Source organism: Desmodus rotundus, chromosome 3 (assembly GCF_022682495.2).
Source record: "Desmodus rotundus isolate HL8 chromosome 3, HLdesRot8A.1, whole genome shotgun sequence".
In the NCBI taxonomy this organism is placed as follows: domain Eukaryota; kingdom Metazoa; phylum Chordata; class Mammalia; order Chiroptera; family Phyllostomidae; genus Desmodus; species Desmodus rotundus.
In genome coordinates this window covers 178,256,828-178,269,668 of record NC_071389.1, presented here as the reverse complement: position 1 = coordinate 178,269,668, position 12,841 = coordinate 178,256,828, and the positions used below count along the sequence as shown (strand labels likewise).

General features: G+C 37.5%; 1 pseudogene; it reads left to right on the top strand.

Annotated features, from left to right (window-relative positions):
* The first annotated feature begins 6,907 nt into the window (after positions 1–6,907).
* LOC128780515 (syntaxin-7 pseudogene) lies at positions 6,908–7,568 on the top strand (annotated as a pseudogene).
* The last annotated feature ends 5,273 nt before the right edge of the window (positions 7,569–12,841 follow it).

The following is a 12,841-nucleotide window of genomic DNA, read 5'->3' as shown; positions in this document are numbered from 1 at the left end:
CACGGAGAGGATGTGGGGAAAAGGGAACCCTAGTGCACTGTTGGTGGGAATCCTGACTGGTGCCCTCACTGTGGAAAACAGTGCAAAATTTCTTTAAAAAACTAACCATGTTTGTTATATTTTCAAGTGCTAAGAATGTTGAAAGACTTGACATGTCATGGAGACATGGATTCTCAGTGGACTGCTGCTTCTGGTTTTATGACAGGACGTTTCCCCCTCTGTTCTTAGAGCCTTCACATCAGACTCCCAACGTTCAACAACCACATGGTTGGAATTCAGTTTTTAGAAACACCAAAGCAAATACTGTCTCCAGTTACAATGATACTCAGGTGAAAGATTTAGACATTAGCCCTGGCTGATGTGACTCAGTGGATTGAGCGCCAACCTATGAACCAAAGGGTCACTGGTTCAATTCCCTGTCAGGGCACATGCCTGGTTTGCAGGGCCAGGTTCCCAGTAGCAGGTGCATGAGAGGCAACCACACATTGATGTTTGTCTTCCTCTCTTTCTTCCTCCCTCACCCTCTCTCTAAGAATAAATAAATAAAATTTTTAAAAAATTTAGACATTAACATGCTTTTTTTTCAGTCAATTTCTAGTATCTCATCTCCACACTCCTCAAACCCCTGAATTAATGTCTACAAGACACCAAGAATGTGGCCTTGTCTAATAGGGGCTTTGCAAATGGAAACACATCAACATAAGGTCATAATGGCATAGGAAGGCCCTCAATTAATGGATATGATATCCTATATGCAGGGACACAGAAGAGGGACAATTGGACACAGAGACAGAGACACAGGATGAGAACAATGAGATGACAGAGGCAGAGGTTGGAGTAAGGTGTCTGGAAGCCAAGGAATGTCAAGGACTCAGGGATACACCCAAAACTAAGAGAAATGAGTGATCCAGAGTCTCCCCTGGATCTTCACAGAGAAGATAGCCATGTTGATGCTATTTTTCAGAGGTTAAGCTTCCAACTGTGACAGATTAATTACTGGTGCAAGCCAGAAACCATTAACATATATGAGTAGAAGACTCATGGGCAGGGGAGAGGGTATGGGGTAGACTGCAGGGTGTGTGGGCAGGGCAGGTGAGGGCAATGGGGAAAATGGTGGGACAACTGCAATTGAACAATAATAAAAAATAAAAATAAGAAAAACTGAAATAAAAATGAAGTGTATCATGTTCGGAGGTATAAGTGCTGCATGAAAACATTTTGAACACAGTTGGAATAACTGGGAGCGCCATCTGGGAGCACACTGCAATATCACTGGGTTCCACTGGGAACATAATCTTCAGATGAAGACATGAACTTGGTGTAAAAACTAGCAACATTGACAAATTTGCCACTAATCATCACAGTACACAAGTGATACGGTTTCAAATACATTCTCCGTTCTCATAGCTTGTTATTTATTTCTCTTTTTGTTACTTACACTGAACACCTGTGAGGGGCAGAGCATTTCAGACAGACGCTTCAATCTCTATGATGCTGCAGTCAGGGTCACTTCATGTCACAGAAGCAGCTGTTGAGGTGAACGGGGCTTTCGCCACATGTACACAAGTCACCGTTTTCCCAAGATCATCCAAAGAAGTCTGATCACATTTTTTTGAATATTAGCTTTGATGGACTAATTTCCTATTCAGATTTATTCTCCTGATCATTTCATTTGGTGATTTCTCCTCAAAAGTTTAGTGATTTCTATTTGTTTCCCTATACTGACAATAGGTACTTTAAATCTGAGAAACTATTTCTATCATTAAATGATGACTCCCTCGATTTCTAAGTTAACTGTGTTAAAATACAGGGAAACATGCCTGGCAGCACTGAACTGATGTGAGGAACATGGGCTCTGCAATGCATGTAGACATGTCGTATTCTGACCTCTGGGATCCATAACTCCCACAGGGGTCACAACTGCTGGCACACTCCTCCCTTCTGCACGTGTTTCTAGGACTATTATTGCAGATTGCATCATTTTTCAGTGAATATACATTTATTTTTCTGACCACTATGAGAACAGTGTACTTTGCAGAAAATTAACAAGGTTGGCCACGTGACTGGTTTGGTTAGTATGATGTGTGTGAAAGTATCAGTTTGTGAGTTCAGAGCAGAGGCATTAGGTAGCACATTTCTGCCAGTTCTGTGGAGAGTGGCTAATCCCTGCTCTGAGAAGGGCACATATCAGGCAGCCCACTGTTCAGAGAAGAAAAGATATAAAAAAGTCTGACCCGAATCTTTGGTCTGGAGCTGAGCCCATGCATGCTCTGCCTATGTCAACTGAAAGCCAAGCAAACCACACATGGGTAACTGAGAAAAATTGAGTAAAATAAATGCTTGTTTGCAAATGCCAATACAACTGGGCTGTTTGTAACACCACTTCAGCTATTAAATACAACTGAATATATACATATATCAAATGAAATTAATTTTGAATACTCACATATTTCCTCCATATGAACATAATGAATAAATATAGAGAGTATCAAGACTATATATTCAAATAGATGAGTGTATAGGAACTATTAATTCATTTTGCACATAATAAACAAATATGGGATCTCTCCCATTTGTAATTGAATTATAGTAAAAATGTCATTTAAAGATGTCAAATAAATAAATTACTTCCCACATTCTGTCAATAACTAATATTTAATTCACATGGACATGTTATCATATTTAATTTTTATATTCTTATTTTTAACATTGTACTTTTTCTATCAATTTATGTTTCTAAGCATAGTAATTCAGAATGTCAAAAAGAAAACACAAAGAATTGAATAAAACAAGGTACCTTCAAAAATAACTAAAATCTAGTACAGAAAAAAAACAGACATGTAAGAAATATCAAGGGACATGAATTAGTGCTCAATGAAACCACCAGTCTCTACCAAAAAATGACCACTATCGTTGATAACGACGCACTAAGTAGAATCAGAAGATATTTGTGTTGGTTCTGTTCTCTGAGCAAGTGGACTATAGTCACATGGCTTTTCCATAGAAACCTTGAGGTTGTTGCACAGTAACCTTGAGTGCCAATTAACAGTTTCGTACTCTCTGCTCCAAATCTATACATATTGCCCTTTCTGTGATAACAGCACCAGATCCTACAACCTTTTCTCCAGTCAGCCGGCTTGACGTGTTGTCCGGAAAGGGCACTGGGAGCAAGGACTCCGCTTCTTGGCTTCATGGTGTTTTCTCTCCTTTGGCGACAGTGGTGTGGTTGACATCTGCATGCATGCAGGAAGTTGTTGTGGTATTAACCCTTCCAGCAGTTTTTGTGACTAGTCACAGCCATAGTTTCCTTTTCTCCAGACTCAGCCTGCTGACACTTTGGCAGGGAGGTCGTCCTAATTGCCAGTCCCAGTGTGAGATCTGTTCTCACCCACATCAGCCTGCAGACTGGGGACTGCTCTCTCCCAGAGCAGCCCAGTGAACATGTCTGCTGTAAAGTGTTCTGTAGTGACACTGTCTGCCAGGAGGTCTGAAACCCATTGCTGCGGAGATAGCCTTGGGTCTTATATCACTTGTCCGTTTGGTACTCTTCTTCAGTGAACCCTTTGGTACATTTGGCAATTTTCCTCTACCCCTCTCTGCAGGCTATCCCCAACAAATACTTAATAATTCTTTAAATCATCCCAGGTTTCTCTCTCCTGAATCAACTGCCTTACACACCTTGTTATTCCGATATGTTAAGTCCTCATTTTCAACATTCAAAGACTGGGGAAAATTATATTGAAAATGTGTCTATAATTATTCATGTTACGTTAGACTTAGAAATAACATTACTTGATATTATAATTCATAATTTATACTTGATATCTTTTAATAAATAACAGAAGATTTAAAATGTTTAATATGTACCTGGATATATATTTTTAAAGATTAACATAAATATAGATTTTAAGACAATTCTCCACTACCAAGGACGAAATGTCAGGTAAAGTATGGACTTTAAGTGACCATGATGTGTCAGTACAGACTCATGCTCAGTAACGAATGTCCCATCTGCTGAGTGATGCTGATAATGGGGATGCTCTGCATGCAGGGGACACGGGGAACATGGGAAATTCAGTACCTTCCTCTTATATTTGTGGTGAAACTAAACCTGGTCTCAAAATAATGTCTTAAATATCAGTTTTACGATCTTCCAACCAAGATGGAGGAGTAGGTAGACACACTGTGCCTCCTCGCATAACCAAAAGCAGGACAATAACAATTTAAAAACATAAAACAACGAGAACTGACAGAAAAGTGAACCATATGAAAGTGTGACAACCAAGGAGGTAAAGAAGAAACATCCATCCAGACCGGTAGGAGGGGCGGAGACAGGCAGCTGGGGCAAAGATGACTCGTGGCAAGGCAGCAGCTGGTGGACCCTGCGAGGTGTTGGATTGTGGAACAGGACAGGCCAGGATGCAGCTAGCAGACCCCATGAACTATGCGACATTCCCGCATAGATAAACTGGGAGGAACAGCGGGGGTGACGGAGAGTGGGGGTAAAACAGACTGCACAACCCAGGGCTCCCCTCGGGGAAATAAAGCCTCTAGCCTCAGATTGAAAACACCTGAGGGGATTGAGGCGGCAGCAGTAGAAACTCCCAGCCTTGCAGGAGAGTTTGTTGGAGAGACCCACAAGGGCCAAGAGTGTGCACAAGCCCACCCACTTGGGAATCACCACCAGAGGGTCCCAATTTGATTGTTGGTACTGGAGGGAATGACTGAAAACCAGCAGAGAGTAGAGCAAGCGCCATTGATTCCTCTCGGACCCTACCCCGCATACAGCGTCACAGCGCAGTGACCAGCGTTACCAAAGTTAGCCAACATTACCAGCGTTACAGGTGCGCCAAGACAAAAAAAAATGGCCCAAATGACAGAACACTTCAAAGCTCCAGAAAAATTACAACTAAGTGAGGAAGAGAAAGCCAACCTATCGGATGCACAGTTCAAAACACTGGTTATCAAGACGCTCACAGAACTGGTTGAATCTGTTCGAAAACTAGATGAAAAAAATGAAGCCTATGCTAAGAGAAACAAAGGAAAGTGTACAGGGAACCAATAGTGATGCGAAGTAAACTGGGACTCAAATCAATGGTATGGACCAGAAGGAAGAAAGAAACATCCAACCAGAAAAGAATGAAGAAAAAGAATTCAGAAGAATCAGGAGAGGCTTAGGAACCTCCAGGACATCTTGAAACGTTCCAACATCCGAATTATAGGGGTGCCAGAAGGACAAGAGGAAGAACAAAAAATTGAAAACTTATTTGAACAAATAATGAAGGAGAACTTCCCCAGTCTGGCAAAGGAAATGGACTTCCAGGAAGTCCAGGAAGCTCAGAGAGTCCCAAAGAAGCTGGACCCAAGGAGGAACACACCAAGGCACATCATAATTACATTACCCAAGATGAAACAGAAGGAGAGAATCTTAGAAGCAGCAAGAGAAAAGGACACAGTTACCTACAAAGGACTTCCCATAAGACTGTCAGCTGATTTCTCCAAAGAGACCTTACAGGCAAGAAGGGGCTGGCAAGAAGTATTCCAAGTCATGAAAGGCAAGGACCTACATGCGAGATTACTCTAGCCAGCAAAGCTATCATTTAGAATGGAAGGGCAGATAAAGTGCTTCTCAGGTAAGGTCAAGTTAAAGGAATTCATCATCACCAAGCCCTTATTATATGAAATGTTAAAGGGATTTATCTATGAAAAAGAAGATAAAAAATATGAACAGTAAAAATGACAGCAAACTCACACTTATTAACAACCACACCAAAAACAAAAACAAAAGCAAGCTAAGCAAACAATTAGAACAGGAATAGAAACACAGAAATGGAGATCACATGGAGGGTTATCAACAGGGGAGTGGGAGAGGGAGAGAGGGGGAAAAGGTACAGAGAATAAGTAGAATAAATGGTAGGTAGAAAATAGACAGGGAAAGGGTAAGAAGAGTATAAGAAATGTAGAAGCCAAAGAACTTATAGGTGTGACCCATGGACATGAACTATACGGGGGGAATGTGGGAAGGAGGCGGTGGACAGCATGGAGTGAAGTAAAGGGGGGGAAATTGGAAAACTGCAATAGCATAATCAATAAATATATTTTAAAAACTCAGTTTTACAAAAACAATTCTTGAAGAAACTAGAAATGTGTTCTTTAGGGATGGTGAGAGTAACATTATGCAAAATTTGTGTAAGCTAATGTACCTGGTGCTTACAAACATATGGTTTTTTTTCTAAACAGGAGTCATAATAGAACTTGTGTCTGGCAAATTCCCAAAATACACAATTCTCTTCCAACTCTGAAGCTTTTGAAAACCTGAAATGCAGAGATACAAATCATTAATCTGGTGATATATAACTTAATATGTTAATAAATAAACAAAATATTTACAGTACTATTTACATACCACATCTGAATATTTCTTAAAAGTTTTCAACAAAAACACTTACATATTTCTTCATATACTTGTTCACACACTGCTTTTTATCTCTGAGATTAGTTCCTGATTTGAAAGCATGAGGGAATAAAATATGTGAGTTCAAAACAAACTTACATTTCGGAAGAAACAGTTGTGCCAGTTGTCCACACCCAAGAATTACTATTATTTCTCTGGGACAGTCCAATCCATGGATTTATTTGGAAAATTTCACAAAAATTCTATGAGAAAACAAATTTTATGAGAAATTCAGTAAAAGCTGGTATACTAATTTGTATTTATAAAAACAAACAAAGTTCGCTTGCAGTTGGAGGAAGAGGTGAGGGCTAAGGAAACTGCACAGCCCACCAACATCTGAAAAAGTTAGTGAATAAGCAATTAATCACATCCTGCACTTCAGGAATTGTTGGTGGCCCCACCAAACCGGCCCAGCAAATCCAACATCCAAAGATCACATGACCTTGTGTGGAAATGTAAAGGACTCTGACTCAACATGGAACAGCTCAAGAATCACCCGAGTTCAGGCAACAGCTGCAGCAGAAGCAACAATATTCTAAACAATGGGCCGAAGAAACAGAGGAGTCCATGGAACAGTTTGATCTCTTCCCCCCACCCTCAGTGAACAGCATGACAGGAAAATACAGGTTATTTCTTAGTGGCTGAATTCACAACATCACTGACCAACTCTCCAAATGCTAGCAGCTGAGAAAGAGTGTTTTGCATGAGTGGGGAGCCAGTGCCAGAGCATCGGTGGAATTGCTGAGGAGAGCTCAAAAGAAAGGAATCTCGTGTTCTGGAAAAGCCAAACTCACCCTCAAGGTCAGGTGCAGGATGAGGGAATTACAGAGGACGCCCTTGTCTTATTCAGGAGAGAGACTTCTGTTAGGCAACTTGAAGCACATATTATGGATATTAATGAACTTTTTTAAGATCTGGGAATGATAATTCATGAGCAAAGAGGTGTGATCGCACTGAAGCCAAGGTTGGAAGTGCAGGGGTGCATGTCCAACAAGCCAACCAGCAGCCGTCCAGGGCAGCAGAATATCAGGAGAAGAACCCCGCATGTGGCTGTGAGATGCACAGGCTTCAAAGAGAGATACAAATCTACAACTGCGCTAGCATGGGAGAATAAAACAAAAGTCTAAACCTTTATATTTTATTTCATTTATTTTTTTAAATATTCCATTTATTATTTTTTTTAGAGCGAGAGGAAGAGACGGAGAAAGTAAGGGAAACATCAGTTGGTTGCCTCTCCTATGCTGGATCCTGGACCAATCCTGCAACAGCACAGGCACGTACCCTGACTGGGAATCGAACCCGTGACATTTCCTTATACATAATGATGCCCAACCAATGGATCCACACCAGTCAGGGCAACATTTACATTTTAAATGACTGCATTGTAATTATTTTTCCTCTGTTTTTTTTTATTTATACATTGAGAATTCGAATGTAGGTTTTGTTAATATTAAACAATGAGAATGATATTGGACACTAATATATTGGACTTATAAAAAATATGACATTGATATTTTCAGAGAACTGCTTTTGAAGAGCAATTTTAAAAAATGCTTTTGTTTTTGCAGTTCACATTCAATATTGTTTTGGACCTGTGTATACCTTGAGAGGTGACCACCCCCCAACTGACTGGGCACCCGTCAGACACCACACGTATTTGTTAGAATGTTGTTGACTATATTCCCCGTGTTGTCCTTTGCATTGTTGTGGCTGTTTTCAGAACTGGCAATCTAAAAAACAACTCTTTGATAAAAGTTTCAACATGCATAAGCTTTAAGCTACTCTTAATTTTCATACATAGGTAATCATTTTCACCATTTTTTATTTAAAAACATTAGATGTATGCCAGTTAACTCACTTCCCTTTTTAAATCAATGTTATTGTTTTTAACCTTGTTTTTATTGATTTGGGAGAGACAGACAGAGAGAGAGAGAGAGAGAGAGAGAGCGCAATCAGTTAGTAGGCCACTTAGTTTAGCATTCCTCCTTGGTAGCTTCTTGTGTGTGCTTGACGGGGCATCCACCAGCAACCTGCATGTATTTGGACGATGCTCTAACCAGCTGACCTACCCAGATTGGGCCTATATCAATGTTGGGTTTTTTTAATTATTTTATTGTTGTTCAATTACAGTTGTCTGCATTTACCCCTCACCACTCCCCTCCTACCCCAGCCAAATCAATGTTGTTATAGAGTTGTAATCAAAATACAGAAAGAGAATTATATAGGTTATAGTTTGAATTTTATAGTATTTTTATATAGCAGTTTGAAAAAGGCAATGTTTTATATGGCATGCTATGACACTTCAAATGGGATCAAATAAAATATTAAGCAACTTAAATGTATATTTGCTACCTAAATAAAGATGATTTTAAAGAGGAAAAAACAAATATACCTAATTCTTTCTAGATTAGAGTGACTTAATTTATAATATACTTTCATATATTAGACACATTAAGAAAATGTATTAGTATGATTAACTGAACGGACAACCATTGCAATTTTACACCTCTGAAATTTGATCAAAGAATAAAAATAACATGAGCATCTATTGTTGGAAATATCAGCTAGAGATTCTGGTAAAAAGAGCAGATCTGTAGTCTTCGTGTCTGACACTGTTTCCATGTCTCCCCCAGCCCCCATCTCAGTTCATGAGTAAGGAGTATAATTTTTACTATTTGGGGAGCACTAAAACATCACTGCTGTTGCCACAGGGGAAGTCTGATTAGCTTTGGAAGGGGTGGTTAAACTGCCCCCTCCTTTTTCAGGTCAAACTGCTGAATTCACTAGGTTAAAAGTGACAAAGACCATCCTTTTTCTAGCCCATTTGTGTCAAGAAAAGTGCCAGCTATAGGTATAACAGGAAGGCATTCAAAGTGAGAGCACAGTGCAAGAGGTGATGTTAACTCTCGACATGTACTTGGTTGATGAGGAAAAATTTGCACTATGGAGAAAAAACAAAGATAATCCTGTAAAATAAATAAGCCAAAGTTGATTCAGGAACTGATTTTAACATCATGAGTACTGCCTTACAAACACACACACACACAAGTACATCAAGCAGCAGAGGATGGAAGCCATACTGACTGAGGTATTTGGATACATTTAAAATATCATTGCTTGTAAAGTACACTATGCATACCCAACGAAATCCCTAGCAATTGAACCCAAAAATAAAATAATAACAAGAATTTGAAAAACTGAGTAAGCACACTTCAAAAGAGATGATTCTACAGTAATAGTTTACTAAAGTTACAAAAATATAATTCTAATAAGCATGTAGGAAGATCCATGTTTATTATATTATGTTATTGAAAATGTGGACTTACCCAAATTTTAAAACCATTCAATGAACTGAAAAATACCTTCCATGCTCAAAGGCATAAATCAGCCATACAATATAACTTTCACTGGGAGAATATGTTGGATTTATTTTACAAATACTCAGTAGTAATTTATATAAATAAATACTCACCTAATATTTATTTTTATAACTATGTTCAAATAACCATATGAACATATGATGGCAGTGATGGAAGTAAATTAGGGAAATCAAAACTATATGAATAAATCAAATAAAATTATCAGTTGAAAAATCATTATCTATATTAAAAAGTCAACACATTTACATAAATATTGAGATGCAGAAGAAGGAATTGATGAAATAAAGATTTAGTGATAGAAATGATTAATTCCTGAGGGTGGAGAGAAAGAGAGAGAAAAATTAACAGAGCCTCAGACACCTTTAGAACTTTATCAGTAAAACCCACATTGGTGTAATTATTGCCTGAGAATAAACACAGAGACAGAAAAAAAGCAAGCAATAATTTCTGAGACATGATGAATGATTAACTTCTTAAATTTTATGTTAAAATATACAGACCCATGTGTATAAAGTTTTTTGTGTAGAAATGGTCATCTGCTGTAAATTATGCTGCATTGAGTAGGCAATGATGTAGAAAAGTGTAAACTTCACCTCTGCCTCACAGCATCACAAACACTGCATCACAAAATATAAATTTTCAAAGTATCGTAAACCTAAATGTAAAAGTCCATCAATAAAGAAAAAAGATAAACCATAAAGAGTAATGCAGTAGATTATCTTCATGAACTTTGACTAACTTGTGATATATGTCCAACACAATCACCAACACCCAAAACAAGATACTGGACTATGTAACTTTGGTAACTCCAGGTCACTGAAAGACTCCAATGTGAGAAGAAAAGTGTAATCAACAGTCAAGAAAGTCCTTTGTATCTCACAAATTCAAAAAGAGTCATATCCAAAACATAACCACTTCTGAGAAGGAAAATTACAGGTGACAGACAGGAGAGATGGGCAAGAGACATGAACGGGCACTTCTCATTCTCACAGTACAGAAGTTCACAGTGGATTGTGCCCTGAAAGACGTGTTCCATCGATCAGTACGTGGAAAATGCCTGTTAATGTCATAGTGATGCTTTTATATAATGATCAGAACTGACAGCATTTCCTGGCAGTACTGAGTTTTGGATCATGAAACGATTGGATATAATATGTATTTACACAGCAAACTAGAAAGTGCAGGGATAATTTCCATACACCTATATTTCTGACCCTTCATTTCAGTCTGATGCACAAAGGCAATACATTTTAATTATACATATATAGCATTAGAACAACTATTTTACTAATTATTATATTATTATAAACATAACATAGTATTTATACTATAACATTTACAGTATATCAATTTATATATTATGTGTATTATAGTATATAAATTACTTTAAATGTGGTATATTATTTGGAAAAAAGATATACACAAGGAGTTTTATTAAATAATTATTCTTAACAACCACATATTAAAAACATCTCTATTCTGAGCAGAATAGGTTAAATAATGCCAGGTACATACAATATAGCAGTGAAAATTACATAAAGTTCAAAATTAAGCACAGATGATCTGTGATATAAAACATCAGAGCAGTGGTTGAGTGAGGAGGGAGGAGACGCTATGAGAGAGAGCACAGGAGTGGGCTGGCAACATCTGTTTCATGATCCAGTTTCAGTTTGCAACACGCACAGTCACATCTATAGTTTCCGCGACGCCTGGTATAATTATGTAGCAAAGTTTAGGAAAAAAACCCTTATAGAAGCATGATTGTCTATGAAAAGCAAGAATTGTAAATTTTCAAATGTGCATTAATGGCATAAAATATAAATCAAATATTATAGTCAAACAATAAAGTATTAACACTTACAATAAATTATAGATATATACAAAAATATGAATGAATTCTACAGAAATTTAAAAAAAAATACACTTTTAAATGAAATGTTGGAAACATTAAAAATCTTACCATTTCTTCTTCATCATCTATATAGAGCAGGTTAGAGCTCTCAGAAGCACAGGCCGTCAAACTCTCATTCCACGTTTTGTGTTCAGTGCTGATGTAATAGCAGTTGTTGGAATACACTAACCACTCTGGTGGACATTGACCACAAAGATATGCTGAGGAAAGGTTATGAACTGTTATCCAAGAAAAATATGAATTTCCAAATGAAAATTAATTTCAGTATTTGCATAGGCTTAGACAAATTAGTGCATAGTATATGTATATACCCTCACAGAGTGGCATATATAAAACATAATACACTAATACACGCTCACAGAGAGGGCCAGCCCCTCATTCCCTAATTTATGTGCCCATATTAAGGAAACACACACAAAAATATACCCTATCTATGTCCTCAATATCAATGAATGACACCATACTTTTAGAACACCAAAATTATCTTTCAACTAATTGGCAACAGTGAGTATGATGCATTTAAATGAATATTTCTTCATATTTTTACATAAGAAATATACTCTTCTATATCCATTATATGTACATTTATTGCCACCTATTATAATTCATGTTTCCCATGCCAAAAAAAACTATAAATTTTTACTGTGTTGGAGACAAGGGAGGAACTGTATTGATATTGGAACATAGAAAATAATTACGTACCTTTCTGGTTCCCTGTTGTCTGGTTCCCTGTCTTGTTCCCTATCGCTTTCCCTTTAAAATAATAGATAGTTTATATTATATGCAAGAAACAAGAATTGTTCTGTACCAGAGTTACATTAAGTGGAAAAAGAAGTAGTTATTATAGAAAATTAATATCAATCTACATAAATCATAATACTTTTGTTTTTACTTTAAAATGTGGTATATTGTCTAGGATTAAAATAGACTGGAATAAAATTGATTTTACCAAGAAAAATTATTGAATCAATGATAATATTGGGGAAAAGATTTCAAAAGCCTTCAAAACAACACTCCACAATCTCTTACAGTTTTGGTCTAATCAATAAGAAGAATTTATTCATATTTCTCAATAAGGTATCCTAACGAATGACT